General features: G+C 36.1%; 1 protein-coding gene across 14 annotated transcripts in view; it reads left to right on the forward strand.

Moving 5' to 3' along the window:
- IRAG1 (inositol 1,4,5-triphosphate receptor associated 1) overlaps nucleotides 1–18,217 on the forward strand; it is a 97,963-nt gene that overhangs the window by 26,662 nt on the left and 53,084 nt on the right. For 12 of the 14 annotated variants that reach the window (XM_063331925.1, XM_063331922.1, XM_063331923.1 and 9 more), the window contains one exon: nucleotides 6,082–6,202. The exons of 1 other annotated variant lie outside the window; for it this stretch is intronic. The gene's annotated coding sequence lies outside the window, so the exon portion shown is untranslated. Of the gene's footprint in view, nucleotides 1–6,081; nucleotides 6,203–13,015; nucleotides 13,056–18,217 lie in introns of those variants that run through there. One more of the 14 variants, XM_063331930.1, reaches the window with a different exon arrangement.

The following is an 18,217-nucleotide window of genomic DNA, read 5'->3' on the forward strand; positions in this document are numbered from 1 at the left end:
ATTTGGCTCTGAGCCTTTGCTTTTGAAATCAGCAGCAAAGTTTCCATTCACTTTAGTGGTGCCAGATCAGGCTCTTGGTGAATACCACAAAGGTAAAGGCTATGTTAGTTAGCGGGAAATAAGAGTCTGAAATCTAGGAGAAGATGAGTAGGAGCTGTGGGTCCCTTTTTGCCCATCTTGTTTTGGACTCAGAGGGAGGCACTAAGAAATGGTAGGATCCGTAGAATGAGATCTGTTTCTGAAATTTTGGAAAAGAAATATCCATTATTTAGTTTTCAAATGTTCCCTCAGTTTCTCTGAAATGTCTCTGAAAAGGCGTTTTTAGAAGGAGGTGTATATGTGCAGGTAGTAGAATATAATAAAGCATGCTATGTCAATTAACATTTCCTGTTAAAAATTCCAAAGTTGTGCTGAACTGTGCTCTAACTGCTGAACAGAAAAATTACAAATAAAATGTCTAACCATAAATTGAAGAGCTTGTGGAGAGGAAGGGAAATAACTTAATAGCGTATAAAAATGCAGACATGCTTCACAGTTTCAACCACTGAATTTCCCATATTTGTCTTTTCAAATAGTGAATGAATGTGACTCACCCCTGGGCTCATGAAAACAGCACGATATGACTAGGGGCCTAGTGGCAGTGGAGGGTGGAGTTTGCCCCAGGAGGAGGTGCTAAGACAAGTTGATGTTCTGCACATCTCAGACTGGAAAAATCTTGTAAGCAAACCTAAATATTGTGCTTAGCTTCCTATGCAAGTGTAGTTGTGCCTATCATCTTGACTTCCCTAAGGGCTGTTACAGTTAATAAACTTACCATTCCTGTTCTTTGTTAGGTATCATTATTAGCATTGCTCTAAAAGCTGTTTTTAGTAAGTGCAGTAGTCAGTGGAGCTGACTGTAGAAAACCAAGCACATGAATCAGAATTCCCAAGTATCTTAGATACTTAAAGCTTAAGATTGGGAGACTTGAAAACTGTTCTGTGTTTGTTCACTGAATTAAGTGAAAATATGTTATGGACAGGGAGGAAGAACTTGTGGTATATATTCTAAAACCTCAACATGTAAAAATCAATTTCTATGCTTGTGCTGAGCTTCTGGGACCTGTTTTGGAATCTCTCTTGCATAAAACACACCATTAAAATGTCCCTTCCAAAACATATACTGTGCGCTTATGGAAGACTCCCTGGAATATTAACAACCTTGTACCCTTATAAGAATCTCTTGACACTTCCTGTTGGATTCATTTTTTTAAGTCTGACATTTCCTGTTTAACAGGTTTTAAATTTTATTTTTTTTTTGGTAAAATGGCAAACATCAACCATCCCACTTTATACAAAACTGACATATAACCATAACAGAAAGGTGAATAATACCTAAAGATCCTCCAGGAAATCTGTCCTGTTGCTGCTTGGTATTTCCATGGCTAGAAACGTGTTTAGAAATTATATTAAACACCAAGTGGTGTTTTTCACTGATCACTTGTAGAAATGATACAGAACTTAAAGGACTCAGAGAAAAATACTATACCAGAGAAAATTAGCCTTTCTTATTATGAAAATGATGAATTGTATTTCCTCAAACCACGTATCAGGTCAAACTCTCACTTCTTGTAAATCACTGTTGCTGTGTTAGGAATGTGCAGAGCTTTGCCTGTGTGCATGAACTGTCTGTCTCGGTGGATTTTGATCGCTCCTGAGAATCTGGCTTCACTTAATATGAAGACAGTTTCCCTTTTTCTGTTGCTTAACAGGTAAAGATCAGAGTTGATCAGAGCAGGACCTTGTAAATTTCTTGCACATCTTTTTGCAAAATAGGTACAAATCAACAAAGTTTTTTGCCTAGTCTTGTTCTCAGGTAGTAGTTAGTGATATGCTTTCTCAGAACAAAGTCCTTTAAAATGCCCTACGCTTATCTGCCTGTTTATATGATTCAGAGGTTGTGAAGTTGGGAGGTTTTTTTCTTCCTTTTGAAGATGGGTACTGTACAGTCATCTTGTGTACTTATCTTCTGAGCATCTGCTTAGAAAATAAAACAACATGCCATTTTGACATCCAAGAAAGTCTATAAATAGTCTGTTGCTATGTTTAAATGCCTACACTCAGTTGCTATAGCAATAAAAATCTCAAAAATCATGTACGAATTACCATAGTGCATTACCAGCCCTTTCTGGGACAGGGAGATTGTGGGACTAAGAATATGACAAAGATGTTCAGTATATTAGAGGGCAGAGCTGCCACATAGTTCCAGGTGCCCTGTGTTGTTATCGGTGAGCAAAATGTGGCCTAACTGTATAAATCCCAAAGTGGCTGTGTCAAAGTTGGATCCCTACTTAATTCAGTTGCTTCTTCCTGACTTCTGTGCCAGAGTTCAATACTTGGAGCAACTTCCCATTTCCTTGCACGAGAAGTTGCTTAAAATCTTGACCTTTAAGAATTCCTCCGGTCCCATGATATTAAGTGTGAAAATCCGCATACAGAGCGCATCAGGCTGTGAAGATTTCCTCTGTGTAATGTTACAATAGTCAGTCTGAAATGCCCTTGCTCCTGAAGCAGCTATGGGAACCCTGCTATCAAAAAGAAAAGAAATGAAATAATAGCTAATGGAATCCTTAGCATCTCTCTGGGGTTCAAAGCCTTGAAAATTCAGTTGCTTCTTGAAGAGAGCAGGAAATTCAACTTCCTTCATAAAACATAGCAAGTAAAGGAAGGCATGTTATTTTGGCGACTATAAATTCAGTTGCAGAATTCAGTTGTTACTTCAGTCATTTCTGTGCCTTGTTCTCTCTTTTACTGAGGAGGAACAAGTTAAGCAAAAAGGACTTGGAAAAATTCGACCTTGTTTGAAAGCAATATAACTGTTCTGTTCTCTTTATTCCTAATTGCTTGAAGAATCCTCAAGGTTCAGATGAGATTGGCTCAAACTGCGTAACAGTGTGCTGTTTAGTTTGAATATGGTAACCCACAACAGTCAGATAATTATTTTAAGTGTTTTCCTTAACATATGCTTTGAAGTCCAATCCAATTGAGAGATCTGATATCAACAATGTATCAGTAGTAGAAATACCCATTTTTACTTTTTGTTTCAGTCGTTAGATAGTGATTAATGTTCTTTTTCAAGGTTCACTATGCTGGTAAACATATAGCTGAAGTGATTCTTAGAGGCACTTTGGTACTCTGTAGTTTGAGGGCACACCTAAATCCTCCAATACTTCTAAGTACATTTGGGCTACTTTACTTTTGTAAAAAGTCTGAAGAAACCACTACCCTATACATGGCTTATAGCTTTTCTCAAACTAAGAGCTGCAGTGTTGCATAGATAATAGCAGCTCTCTCAATTCTACTACAGATTAGCTTGTATTTGCAACTTCATTACAGTATTTCTCTGTAAGAAATTTTGAGCATCTTTGGGATTTAATTTTCAAATTTTTTTTAAGTCTTGAGAAATTCGACATTTTGTAGCTTTATAGCTGCACAAACTTCCATGCACATGGAAGCATGCACTTTTTTCATCCTCTATACAGATTCTTTGTTTACTTTCCTTCTCAACTGTTCTGCATGGGGTGCTGGAAAATCACCTTCTAAATGGGTTTGTTCTTAAACAAAAATGTCAACAGGACTGATTGCGGTTTTGGTTTGTTTGGGTTTTTTTGAACAGATCTCATAGAGGAGTCCAAATGTTAGATCCATAAATATTTATTGATACTTGTTTATTACATTTTTCTTAGAATTCCAGTGTTTATCTTTTATGTCAAGATTGGGAGGTGCTTCTGTGGTTACATACAGCGTGCCTGTAAAATTAGCACATCTATGCTTCATTTACAATAATGTAACTTTTACTGTTGACAACCTGTGGTTATATGAATAACCTAATTGGGGAGGGAGAGAAGGCAACGGGAGGAGATGTGTGGAAGTTATAAACTGTAGCTTTTTTGTTTCATGAAACTGTCAAATACTTGAAATACAGAAACCTGATTTTCCTTAGAACTGTGTCCCATACGAATAGCACCATCACCATGATTTTTATGACATCAGTTTATTCTATATTTCAAAGCTATTCTGTATAGTCTCCTTTTCAGATGCTGGACCCCTGAATTTGCATCTGCCATGGAAATGCAAACTGTCTGATACATGCCATTCCCTGGGTCAGCTTTGGTTAAAGGTGATCACCAGCTTCAAAAGTTATTGCAGTGCAGGGGGGAAGAGGGGAGAGTAGAATAGACAGCATGGCTACATAAGCTTTTTACAAGAAAAAAATAATTATATGGTTGTTTGTTATTTTTCATTATATATTGTCCACTAGCCTTCTCTAAGTGTTAGCTGTGTATTTATTCCTTCCAAAATCTATTTTTGGTCTTGTTTTCCTTGGAATAAAGATTGTGCTGTTATTCTGGGCGTCAGCCAACTGTCCTTCCCTCTTCTTCCCTGCCCTCCCTTCATTCCCTCCCAGTAGCCTTTGAACTTGTCTAATGTGCTGAATTTGGCAAGAGAGGGTCTCAAAAGTATTACGTTCCTATAAGTGAAAATCAGTGGTGTTGTGAGAGGAGAGACCCAACTTAGTGCTGCTAAGGGGGAGAGGCACCACTGTGAGCTGAAATCATAATTGATTCTGTTTGATCTGCCAGCTGGCAACCTGGCATGTGTGAAGCTTAAATGCTGCCTCTTGTCCCTCCATGCTGGCAGGAGACTAGGGGACAAGTGAGCTTATTATGATGAAGGAGATAAGATGCAAAATCATTAAAATAAAATACCTGAAGAACAGGTTTTCTCAGCTGATGTACTTAGAAACAACTTGCTTCTTAATGTAGAGAAGAATATGTTAAAAAACTAACTGTTTTTGCACTGATATCTTAACTTTATTTTGGAAAACTTTTGCAAATATGTGTGAAACAGATAATGAAAGCTACATGCTGATAATTCTCCTGTGATTTCACACTAAGTTCTAATAATTGGTAGCAGTCCATATGTTTGTCATCTTTCCAAAGCAGTGCAGAGCACTGTTAGATTTTAAAACAGACCCTCATCTATTTTGCAGATTTTTCCATCAAGGATGCAATGCCTAAAGGGAAAAGATCTGAGGTTTCTGCAGACATTGAGAACAGGGTATAGACTCTACTCAGTCTGCTCTTAAGGCATGTCAGTCAGACTCATGGGAATGTTGTTAGCGGACAGGTTCTTCCCATGGAGAATAAATGTCATCCAGCCGGGTAGAGGCAGCAATTCTAATTAGACTTTCCTTATATAACAGATGTTTTGAAGCTCAGCCAGGGAGAATAAAGTAATATCCAGAGACAGCAGCCCTCAACTGCTTTCTGGTCATTTGGAGAAGGCAGCTGAGGATCAAGAAAGTCCGTTCTCTGAAAATTTCCTTGCAGCTGAAGTGGTTTCACCATTAATGATGTCCCTTTGTTTGTGCCTATATGAGGTCAGTACGCAAGCTTTAAGGCTGACAAAACTCCAGGAGTTCCACATCATGGACACTGCTCACTTGCACCTTCTCCTTTAGGTAGCCTTTTAATCACCTGTCATAGATTTATTTTTTTTTCTTGAAAATATACAGCAAAAGACTTCACTTTTTCTCTGAAGATTACTTGGAATATGCAAATATTGTTTTTATGGGTCAGATCAGGTGTGCTTCACTTTTTTTTTCCCCCCTCTTGATTTCATGGATTTTAAATAACACTGGGAAAGCCAGCAACACTAACAGATGCTCACAAAACCAAAAAAAGATGGTAATCTTGTTAAAGAACTCCTCCTCTAACATCCTTCAGTTCACTTTAGAAATTCCTAGAGGCCCTTTTTGTTGAAGTTAACTTCAATAAAAAATGGCAGAATAAGATGTTCTTAATAAGATGTTCAGAATAAGATTTGTTCTTAAGCAAACTGACTACATGCTTTATTTCTGTTAGTCACTGATTAGTTATTCTGTGATTATTTGAAAGAAATTAACCTGTGGTAGCATCCTGTTCTCTTTTTTTTGCTTGATCATCTGTTTGGGAGGAGTTGTTTGTTTTGCTTGAACGAACAAAAATCCCCTTTTCTATCTAGATCACATTAAATTTGTTTCTTTTTACGTTTAAAACAGGAAGATCCTGCCTACAGCATTCCAACCATCAGCCTACTGAATTTTCACTATCCTTTCTTCATTTGTGCTACGGAGCACTATGCTGACCATGACAGTTCCAGACCTTAAATTCCTCTGATAGGTAATATTTAGCTTTCTGGTTGCATTTTAAATTTTACTTTGGTTATTTGAAATAGTTGGGCTAATTTCTCATTTGCAGGTCTCATCCAGTGAAGTTAATTGGCGTCTTGTGCATATAAGATTTATATAGGTCATCTACTAGTTATTCTGACAATTTTTTAAAAATATTTCAGTCAATTTTTGGTTGATTAACATGCATGTTGGCCATTTGCTAGTTTTTAAAGTGCTCTTTATAAACGAATTTTAATTAAATTGTTAATTAAAAAATGGTATAAAAGTTATGGTATAAAAGTTATAGTATAAAAGCTATAGAGAAGATCTGGAACGCTAAGAAAACATTTACGTAAGACCAATTTCTGTGTTCATAACTCTTCTATTGAGGCCAACAGTGATAGCTTACTGTCTGAGAAAATGTTAATCCTTTGCAGTCCAGATCAGAAACTGAAGTTAATGAACTAGAAGATAAAAATCATTGGTGGGTTGCCTAACTAATGTTCAAAAGCTATATTTTTGTCCATAATGATCAAACATAATTCCCACTGAGTTCAGTGCTCTGCCTAGGTGGATGTTCAGGGGTGGAAGTTAAAACATAAAACTCAGTATGTAACTGCGTTCTTGCTAACAGAAAGTGCAGTATAGTTTGGGTATGTGACAAAAGTGAGATTTAGTTTAGAAGCTACTATTAGATAACATGATGAGTTCTACTATAGTGAATTAATAATTAGGACCTATTCTGAAGCAGTATTACACAATACCAACATGCGAAAAAATGCAAGTTCAGGTGAAGAAGTGAGATACAGAGGCCGGTTTCACTTAAGTGGATTGGAATGATAATTTTTTCTTCACAGTGGTAAATCTTAGCTATATTAGCAAGTGTTTCTTTGAAAAAGCCGAAGAATTTATGTTGTTAGTATTTTGAATGTTCTGAGGTTCTTAAATAGGTCGTTTGAAAGGGTATTGGTTGTAACTAAAACAAGCCATATGAAATTTTCTTTTTGCTTCAACTTAGTTCAAAAGCACACTTAACATGGATTTAGAATTGAAGTGATTTTCTCTCACATGGGTGACAGCAAAGTGTGGTACCATTCGCTCAGGTTGGCAAATGAATTGTTATGGAAAGTATTGTATTTGCCCTGTTTATTTATCTTCTAGTTTCTGTTGTTTCTTCAGAAAATCATTTCTGAGTTAACTGAATAATGAGAATTTTGGAAAAAAATCATAGCTGGCTCTACTTTAAATTTAAATATTTCCGTTAACAAAAACACAAAAATGGCATGTTCAGTTAGTAACTTTATCCTCTTTGTTCTGTAAAAATATACTTTTTTTTCTCCTAGAGGGTTAAAAACAAAACACTTGTAGGGAACACTTAGAAAATTAATTTGTGGGTTGCCATTAAGCACCATGGAAATTAAAATAAACATTGTTCTAACTAAGAAACATTAACAACAACAAAAAAGTTTGTGTTGGAAAAAATCTTTACATGCCTTAGAAACACGTTCAACACAATTTGACATCATCTTATTTACGCAGATCAAACAGTATCATAGATTTAAATTTATATTTTTTTTGCATAGATAGAGACATTATATACCTTGTTTGTTAAGCTAGCTTGGCAAGTGTTACTTTTTTGTAGTCAGTTGATACATATTATAGAGAAGAAATAAAGGAAGGATATGAAAAAAGATTAGCGGAACATGCATTACGTGTTTATAGAAAACCTAGTAACTCTAGTTCTAGTTTTCTTATTTCTTTCAATTCGTGAGGCAAAACTATTGGGAAGATGGTTTCCCAATAACTACAGCCTGGGATTTGGATAGAAGAGAAGACTAATAAAGAGAATTAAGATTATAATTATTAACAATTTAATTTCTTAGCCAATAAAATTAAGGATTAAGAGAAGGATAGAAGCTATCTCTCTTTAGCCCACTATTCCTTCCCCTGCCCCAAGCAATTTGTTTGGAAGGTAATCTGAAGTAAGTCACTTCAGGAAAGGGGGTTATATAAAAGAAGGTTAATTTTAGCCTAATGAAGTTTGTCTCCACAGGCTTTCCCTGCAGTCAGCTGGGAAGAGAGAGGTTCCTCCAGAGTGCAATTCAGACAGACTAAACTGAATTCCTGAATTTTGGGCAGGAACTTAAGGTGGCTTAAAAACAAAAAACCAAACCAACCAACCAACCAGAAAATTTAGGGAGACAAATGGCCCTAGGATAAAAATGAGTCTCCATGAAAGGTCCCCTTTATACATATTCTCATGCCTCTCAATCTGTTGAAGGCAAGTGGTATTATAATAATACTTTTCTTGAAGTTGATGTACAGAATGGAGTAGTTTTAGGCTCTTTCTTCTCTTGCTCCTTACACTGACAAGAACATCAAATTTGGTGTTACTGATTTTGGTAGAAACATTTGAAAGAAATCTTAGATCAGTATTTAGCAACTGTATCCAGCCATAACCAAATTAATGAATCTTTGAATGAAAACAGCATTGTCAGTTGACAAGTACAAGCAGATTTGCATTGTCTGTAAGGATAAAATCACTTCCTCAGCTTATTAAGTTTTGCTTTCTTTATATCAACTCTAATAACTATAATAGGACTAATGTAAAGCTAGTGTTCACTTTGCTTTAACTGAATTGACAAAGCGATATAAGTAAACTGGAGAAAGTTTCATAATGGGTACCAAAATACAATTTCTAAGGCAAAACTGCGAACACGAGAGCTTCATGGGGAAGAGCGATACTGAGATGATAATTTAACTTTTGGATATTGGAAAAATCGTTTGTCTTTTGAAAAGTTCTCTAATGCTTTTTTATGTGCCAAAGTAAAAAAAAGTTTCAAAACCCTCTTCTTTTTCCTTGAATAAATTGTCCTCTTAGTGACAAAATGAAGAAGTTATATTTTGCTCCTACTTTGTAGCAAACGTGTGTAGATATATTTTGTTTAGATAAAATTCTCAATCCTAATGATTTTTAATTGGAAGAAAATATACCATTTTAAATGCTCGATACTAAAGTGTTCTGTTTGTATCACAGAAGCTTTGAACTTGTAATACATCTGTGATAAAGATGATGAGTAACATTTCATAACAATTCCCCCCTGGGACAAAGATAAGAACTGGAATAAAATCTTTTAAATAAGAAAAGGCATACTTGTAAAACTGAGTATGGAAGCAATCACAAAAGGTAGACTGAAATTACATCGATTTCCCTTACAATAAATCTGTTGCTTTAATGATATATAAAAATTATGCAGTAGTTTATGGAATTATTCTTAAAACAATTTCCTTTTACAGCCAAACAGAAGGAATATGGCAAAACTCTAATGGAAGCAAATAATTTTTAATAAATTAGTGACGTAAGGCTATTCTCTATCCTCAGAGATTAATTTGCAATTTCTATTTTGAGAATGCATATGCAAGAAAGGTCAACAAGCCCTGTCTGACCTCATTTATCAGTATTATGTTAGGAGTGCTACAGTTTTGTGGGACAGATTCTCACTACTGAGAAATTTATACTTTGTGTGCCATATAGGTATAATACAACCTGTGTTTGACCCACTTCAGTTGAAGAGGCAGTGAACTGGAAGAGCATATTCCTGTCCAAACCAATTCTACATGAATACTAACTGTTATTCCACTTTTTCTCTTCTCTTCCATGATAAATTTTAAAACCATTGTTACCAGGATTGAAAAGATTTGTTTGGTTTCTTTCTCAAAATAAAGCTTTACTTAGTTTCATGAGCTGTTTCAGGTGTAGCTACCAGTATGCACTTTGATATGTAGCTGGAGATGTTCTGCAAGATAACAAGGGCAATACTAGACAACAGAACCCAAGTATATGGTAAAAGCATGGAAAATGACATCATTTTCTAGAAAACATGATGTTTCATTTAAAATTGTTGAAAAGGAGGCAGTATTGCAGTTCCTTACTAGTCTGTTATCAAGATCTGACTTTTTTTTCCTCAAATGTTCATACTAGCTATATCCTGAGTAGTCAAGCAAAGGTCTGGTGATGTCAGTGGGTAAGAATTTCAGCTTTTTGATTTTAGTAATTATGAATTACTTTAAGTTCCTTAATGGACCATTATTGTGCTTATATTAAGAGATGCTTCCCTTTCCCCACCCCAAAAGACAGGTGCTTGCAGCTTTCTGAGTAACTGTCTTCTGGGTGAAGATAATTGTGGAATATGCATGCAGAGACCATGCATGAAGCATAATAGCTCTTTAACAACAAGAGTCAGTCCCTGCTTAGTATCATGTTTCCTTGCTTGTCTGTACTCCCAAAATTTGATGTTAGTAAGCTTTCCTTGCTTAGTCCTGTCCTGCAGGCCTTACAACAGGAGGACAAGATCTGGCCCCCTAAGGTTAAAGGCATAATATTTACCTTACTGTTGCAGCAACAGGGAAAACTTGGAAGTTTAGAAGCAAACAAAATGTACAGTCTGTCTCTTCAAAGCCTTTCTGTAGCAAGTGGAAGCTTTGATTGTGCTTTTCATTACTGGAAAAGAAAGTAGGTTGCTTACAAAGTTTGGTAGACAAGAATTAAATATAGTCTGTCTGCTTTGATCTTGTGCAGGGACTGTTAGTTGTCTATGTACAGTTAGCCTATGATGTAGAATCTAGCAATAGCACATGAAAAGTTATAATGATATCTCTTTGGTGTTAAAGCAATCTCCTTGTGGAATTTCTCTTATAGATTCTGCTTACTAGGTATACAACAGAAATATTAATTACAGTATGAAATAACTTTTAGAGTAGTAAAATCATGTGGCCGATACATAGTATTTCTGATTTCTTTTTCAAAATTTGAAAACCTCAGGGGGGAAGGCCATCCATCATATGAGACCAATCTTTTTTTTTTTCCTTGCTTACTGAGACCTGATTTTTATACTGGCTGAACTAGAAAGAAATATTAATTAGAGAAAGAGAAGAGATTCTTCCAGCCTCTATCTCAGAGAGTTTGATTTATTCCTTTGCACTCTACTGGTATAGATTCTGTGGGAGAAAAACAGTGGGAGTTGGAAGAGCATCTTAAAATGTTCCCCCAGTTTGTACCACAGATTTGAGAAGAGATTATTTTCATGTTTTTTCTGACTCAGCCACATGTGAGGTGTTGGGAGCAGAAGCGTAGGCAGCACTGCGCAACTGAATATAAGTGATAGCTAAGGAAGAAACTGGTTGGCTAAGATAATAAGAAGGAAAAAGGATGGAAAATGGCAGTAATCCTTTGTAATCAAGGGGTGTGTAAGCCTTCATGCCAGTCTCAGTTTCTTGATCTTCCAGGGAAAGGAGAAGAAGAAGATTCTATACTGGTTTTCACTTGTCGCTTCTATTAAATAGTATTGCAGTGAAACAAAGTTTTCTTCACAGAGCTATGAAATTGTGAATGTTATTTAGTGTGTGTGGTAGCAACTGTGTGTATGTAGACATAAGACTGAAAAGTTTGAAAAGTGCTGGCTCACTATATTTTCTCCTATGAAATCCAGTACTTCTTGTATGATGAATCTTAAAGATCTGAAAATACTTTCAGTGGCCTGCCACCCAAATAGCTTCTTAAAAACATCTGAAGTTTGTTCATATGCAAGAATCTAAAACGTGACAAAGCAGGGAGATGCCAGACATTCTTCAGACTGAGACATATTTACTTCTTCAAGAAGGCTACTTAGGAATCCAGCACAGTACCATCCTATGGCAGCAGGATCTTAGTCCTGGCTGTGGTCTCAGCATGTACTGTCTTGTATTGGCTAGAAAAATGTAAGAAAAACAGTTGTTCTATCCATCCCTTCCTTCAACATTGCTAATTACTCGTAATGGGCATCAAAGCAATTTTCCTTTGTTCCCTTTCTCTAAATCAATTTCTTTCAGAAATTGAACCTGCTTCTACCAGTGAACATTAGAACTGCATTACCAGATCATGCAAACCATTCACCTAATCCCACATGAGGATTATGTTTACGTCATGCCAAAAGCAGGAAGATTCTTTAACCCTCACTGTTTTCAACCATCTGCAGGTTAGGGCTTTCCCGGTACAGAGGCTGTATAACTACCACTGTACCTCTCCTCTGAATGTGTCTAATCCCTTTTTGAACTCACTCCAATTCTTTTACAAATTCCTGTGATAACAAATTCAATTATTTAATTATATACTGTCTGAAGGAGCATCTTTTGTCCCTAAACTATTGCCAAATAACTGCTTTGGGCACCCTCATACTTGTGTCCTGTGAGGAATTGTGAGCAAATAATTAATTGGCCACTCTCTCCATCTGTTCATGATTTTTAAAAATTTCTAACCTGTTTCTGTCCGTAAGTGTCCCTTTTTGAAGTTGAAATGCTCTAGTCTTTTTTGTGTGGAAATAATTTGCAATTTCTGACCATTCTTTCTTTTATGTACCCTTTGTACTTATGTTGCTTTTTTTTTTTTGAGATGTGACTAGAACTGTTTTGAAGATTTGGGCATAGTATCCTCATAATCTATGTTGTTTTCTATTCTTTCCTACTAATTCTTAAGATTTTTGCCTTTTTGGCTGCTGCTGAATGCCATTTTCAGAGAATTATCCAAAATGACTCAGATCTTTTTCCTGCCTGGTAAAACATAATGATGAGCTCTGATTTAGCTAAGTATATTTTATGGTTATTTTCCCCCATGTGTATTGATTTGCATTTTTCAGCAGTGTTTTTCACCTGCCATTTTATTGCTCAGTTGCTCAGTATCTCTTAAATTGCCTTGGCTTGCTTTAGATCAGATTATCCCATCTCATCTTTAATCAGCTGTACACACCCTCTTTTCCAGATTCTTCATGACTGCGTTGAACACCACAGCCCCTGTGGGAATACAATCTCTGCAGCAGAAAGGCAGACATGTAACTCCTGCCCCTTGTTTTCTTCCTTAAAACGCAAGAGGACTTTCCCTCTTGTCCTGTGAGAGCAGAGTTTCCTTAAGGTGTTTGGTAGAGAACTTTGTCAAAAGCTGTCTTTCAAAATATGACTTGCTTGCATTAATATGCTTGCTGACTTCTGTAAGGAAATCCAACAAAATAGCAAAGTTTGCAATGCTGAACAGCCCTGTGTGAATTTATTATTCTCATATCTGAATCTATTTAGTAATAAAATATTACATTAATTTCTTATGTAGGACAGCTGTTATCTTAGTTAGGAACTAGGATGAAAGCCTTAAGTAGTAATAAAATTATAAAGCAATCAGTCCTCAAATGAGAGATTTGGTTTGTTTTGGCAGAATAGCAAAGCACTTCAAGGTCAGCATCAAAATATTGAAGGAGGTGTTTGGAAAGAATGAGCATCATCCATTGCTTATATTGTTTGCCTTTATCTCAGTCTCTATAAGGTTTTTTATTTGCCCTCTGCTACCTCAGGTAGTTAATACGTAGCTTTTTGTCTCCGCATTTGCCAGAATGTTGTTCAGAGGCATTCTAAAACCCCATAACTTTGATTTATAATAAAGCTTTTGAAGCACTGGTATTTCAGCATCTATTCTGTTTTAGATTAGTCTTATCTGTGTAGTTCTATGGTATTGTTAAAATTACGATGACTTGCTATATCTTCTTTTAAGACACATTTTCTAAATATTTTACCTTGAGTTGTATTTTTTATTTCATAATATATTTTAATCTTTTGAATAATTGATTTTTTTTAATTCTATAACTTTCTACAACTGTTTTAAATTTAAAGTAAAGTAGCCACATTCCATTACTTTAATACATCTTTGTTTATTTTATTCAGTATAAGGAAAGAATAAAAAATGGTAAAACAATAAATCTCAATCTATACAGACTATATACTTATTGTATAAAAATTGTTTATAAGTAGGCAAACACAGAATACCATTTTGTCTGATGTATATATGAAGTTATGAAATGAATATAATTAGATATACATCACAATTTCTTAAGACAGTGATGACAATAGCAATATTGAATTCTAGCATAGCTGATAAAGCACTATGAAACAGGGTTAAGAAAGATGAGCTCTTGTAGATTTAGCTCAGTATCAAGATGTGAATAGTGCTTCTCCCCCACAGTGACAACTTGCTCCTCTGCCAGGAGTTCTCAAACTTTTAGCACCTACAATGGAACAGGACATATCTACAACCTCAGTCATTAGCATCTGGAGCTAAACTGCTGGTTGCAAACTGAGGTGACTGGAAGGCAAGTATGTGCATTATTCACTTGCTCTTATTATAGAGATGTTGCACTCTGGAAGAGACAGGAGACCAAGAACAACTGGAGTGGGATCTTGTATTTCTATTGCAAATCTTGACACAAGGTATGTCCTGTTTCTCTTTTAAAGACTCTTCCATGAGTAACTCTGCCCCTTTTACCCACTCCTCACCTCCCTTATTTTCGTTTTAGGTTTTGAGGTCAAAATTTTGAAACATAGTATGTAAAATGTAAACTCGGAAGTCTAGAATTCTCTTTCCCTGCAGAAGTAATTCTCTAGTTTAAGCTCACTTTTTTGCTAGGGGCTCCATGTGCGCAACACTGATAAAACCGTGAGTGTAGGTTTTTTTAGATGTTGATGAGATGAGATTGTGCATAAAGCTGGTACATTGTTTTTGGATGAACTCCTGGATATAATCAGTGATGGAATGGTGTTGGCTAAATAATTTTATCAGGGATAGATTTTGACAAATTGGACATGAGGAACATTTTGCTACATTCGACTTGTGCTATTCCAGAAGAGCAGAGCTGTTGTTTGCCTCAAAGCTCTGTTCTGAACTAATTACCCAGAAAAATGTGGCTTTTTGGTACAATACATGCCAGTCAATCCATAAAAATTCCTTTCTTGTTCTGATAGCTTTGATCTTTATTATTAACTTTTCTAGTTCTTGGTTTTGGAGAACAATCATTGAAAACGCAAAAATAAAGTTAGCAAACCATCTGTCCTTAAAGACTTAGAGTTTTGTATTTGGTAGCTTCCTAAAGAAAATGAAAAGGTGTTGTTTTTCTTACCATACTTTCTAGCAGGCTTACCATACTTTCTCGCCAATGAGGATAGTTTCCAAATTAGAGTGCAAATTGTAAAGCTCCTGCATCTAGAACTCTAGCCAGTAACCAAAATAGGCCTCATTTTCTTTCATATGAATACCCATAAATCCTGCTGAGAAGGATTTAAAAGTAAGAGGAATTATATACTTCATGCACTTAAATCTGTTTTTAGGAGCTTAGCTTTGATGTTGCACATTTGAAAATGCTGATTTCGATGTAATTCCTGTTCAGTACACATCTGTGTTTCCTCAAAGTGAGGAAACCAGCAGTAGCTGGTTAAATTCTTTGAGTCGTCAGTGTTAATATCTTGAAGGTCAAGCAATAGAATGACTGAACTACTATTGGAGTGGATGGTCTAAGAGAGCTCTTTACTCTAAGGGCACCTGCAAAATAAAATGTTGAATTGTCACTTTTTTGCATTACCATGTTTTCCAAGTCCTGGAATTCTCTAGGTAAAGACTTTGTGTGGTAGATATAGTGGAAAGGCAGCTCTGGAATTTATGTGGTTTTTTTGTACTAGCAGTAATCTCTCATCCCTCATTTTGGATTCCGATGAAGCCTAAGGGCAGAGCTTTGAGATCAGGAAATGGGAATTTGCTTTTCTTTTCTCACAAACAACTGTTTGCTTTCATTTTCTGACCATCCTTTGTGCAAGTCAGCAAATATCTTCTTTCTGAAGTGTTAAGCAGTATGATTTCTCCCTTTTCCCCACATTAAAATAAAGATCTCAGGTTTATTTTTTCTGAAGCTACCTCATTTACATATCAAATAAAGATAAACGAGGGCAAATTATTTCTCCTGTAATTTTGGCTGTGGGTCCTAGACTGCAGCCACTGGGAATTCTCCTTCTGGTAGACTTTCTGTTCCTTGATCAGACTACTTACAGTTCAGGCCAAGTAGCTGAGTTTGGCATCTAAGGGCAGGAGAGAATCATGACACTTAACTCGGAGTGTTAAGTGTCAGTCAGAGATACAGTCAGAGATTACCTGAGAGAAGCTTGAAAATGCTACCTGAAATTAAGTCTCCCTCCTGGGTTACTGATATTTTCAAATTGGGAACAGTAGGCAGAACATTAATTTTAAGTAATCGGTTGAAGGCCCTGTGTAGTTAGTCGTAATGCTAATATGACTTACTGCTCCATTAAAAGTTTCAGTCAGAACTCAGCTGCCCTCAGTCTTTTTATTTCAAGGACTTGTTTGCATTGGGAGTTGGGAACATGCACTGATTCATATCAGAAATCTGAACAAAGGATGGAAAGCCATAACAGGGGCTGCATGCAAAAGGGTTCATCTCACAAAGCTCACCAAATGTTATTTACGATTGAGGTTTAAATCAGTACTGTGTCTGCATTTATGAAATACCCTTCTAAAGAATGCAAATGAATATTTTATTGTATAATATAGAAGAACAGACATGTCATGAGCATACCTAATGGAACAGTTCCTGTGCAAACACACTATTTCTGCATGATGTGTGGAGTTTGGAGTATTTATTTTACCTCAGTCTTAATTACTACATCATTCTATCTGAGAGAATATCTATGCATCCCTCAAATTATTAAATCAAATACTCTTTGTTGGTTTCACCTTGAAATTCACAACTGTCTCAATTAGCCCAATTAGCTGAAGAGGAAAGACAACTCTGAGTAATTTGTTGCTGTTTCAGCTAATATACCTCATTGGAGAGTCATCCCATCCATTGCTAGCTTGGCCAATAAAATGCACATTGAATTTCTTTGTTAAATTCAGCAGTAACAGAGTGGTCTTTCTGTCTCTACATATTGTGGGTCTTTGTTTTTAAATCACAGTACAAAAAAAAGCTTCCTCTGAACTACTGAAAGTCTGACTTTATATAGTATGTAAGTTAAACTGTCCAGTAAATAGGCTGCCTCTTCCCATCACACCTTTTAAATATTACATTTAAATTAAAAACAAATCAGTTAGGGAATGCTTACTGTAAGAACTTCATAGTGTGAAAATAATACTGTCTGACTACATCTGAAAGGTACTCTTCAGCGTATTTTTAATATGGTCTCATAAGCATACTTTCAGTAGCAAGGAATAACACAGCCCACAGAAAACAGCAGATGATTCAGCAATAAAGGCAAAATACCTTCTGCAAAGTATGTGTGCAAAATCTTGTATTACTTCAGTAGATCTTTTGCACAAGAACAGGGCTTTTGGTCCTGATTCTGCATTGACATCACACCTGAATGAGACAGTAAGAACTTTTCCCCCCGGCTCTTTGGATAATACTGAAATGAACGATTATCCTTTCTACGATTAATCTTTTTTTTTAAATTATTATTATTAAGACCTGTTTCTGAAGCTAGATATTGACAAGAGAAATGAGCAGCTGCTGGCTTTCAAGTTTTTTCTATTTCCAGCAAAAGAGCCTAAAAGATGGCATTACTAAATGTTATTGCTTATTCACAGTTCTATATGTTAGCAGGAGGGAAAAGGTATATATGTTGTTTTTCCTTCTTCACAGACAGCTAGGCCTGTATGATCAATGTGTAATCCAGGGATAAAATTGGACAGTTCCTAGCAAAAGCAATGATTCTTGTGATCTAGTATGCAGCCTCCCTGTATCCAAGTTGGGACATTACATCTAGATGAGTGAACTACATGATCAGTGGAAAAAGCAGCTGAAAAATTAGATTCAAATAATGTAGTTCATAATACTGGCATTTCATATCACCTGGCATTACAAGTGAAGTTCGTTGAGGATCTATCCATTTGTGGATGTGGAGGATGAGTAGGGGTACGTTCTCATCAGATGTGGTTTACCACAACTGGTTTTGGGCCCCCAGGATGTTGAAAAACTTGAGTAAATCCAGGGAGAGCCACTACGGTAGAGAGGAGGCACCCATCCTGTGAGGGGATGATGAGGGAATAAACTTCCCTTGAACTTAGCCTGGAGAAGAAACTAGTTGCAGTCTTGCAATGCTTAAAGGTTTACAGAGGTGCGTGGAATGAGAATCAATGATCATGAAGCACAACAAGGGACGTTCTGACCAG

Source organism: Chroicocephalus ridibundus, chromosome 4 (assembly GCF_963924245.1).
Source record: "Chroicocephalus ridibundus chromosome 4, bChrRid1.1, whole genome shotgun sequence".
In the NCBI taxonomy this organism is placed as follows: domain Eukaryota; kingdom Metazoa; phylum Chordata; class Aves; order Charadriiformes; family Laridae; genus Chroicocephalus; species Chroicocephalus ridibundus.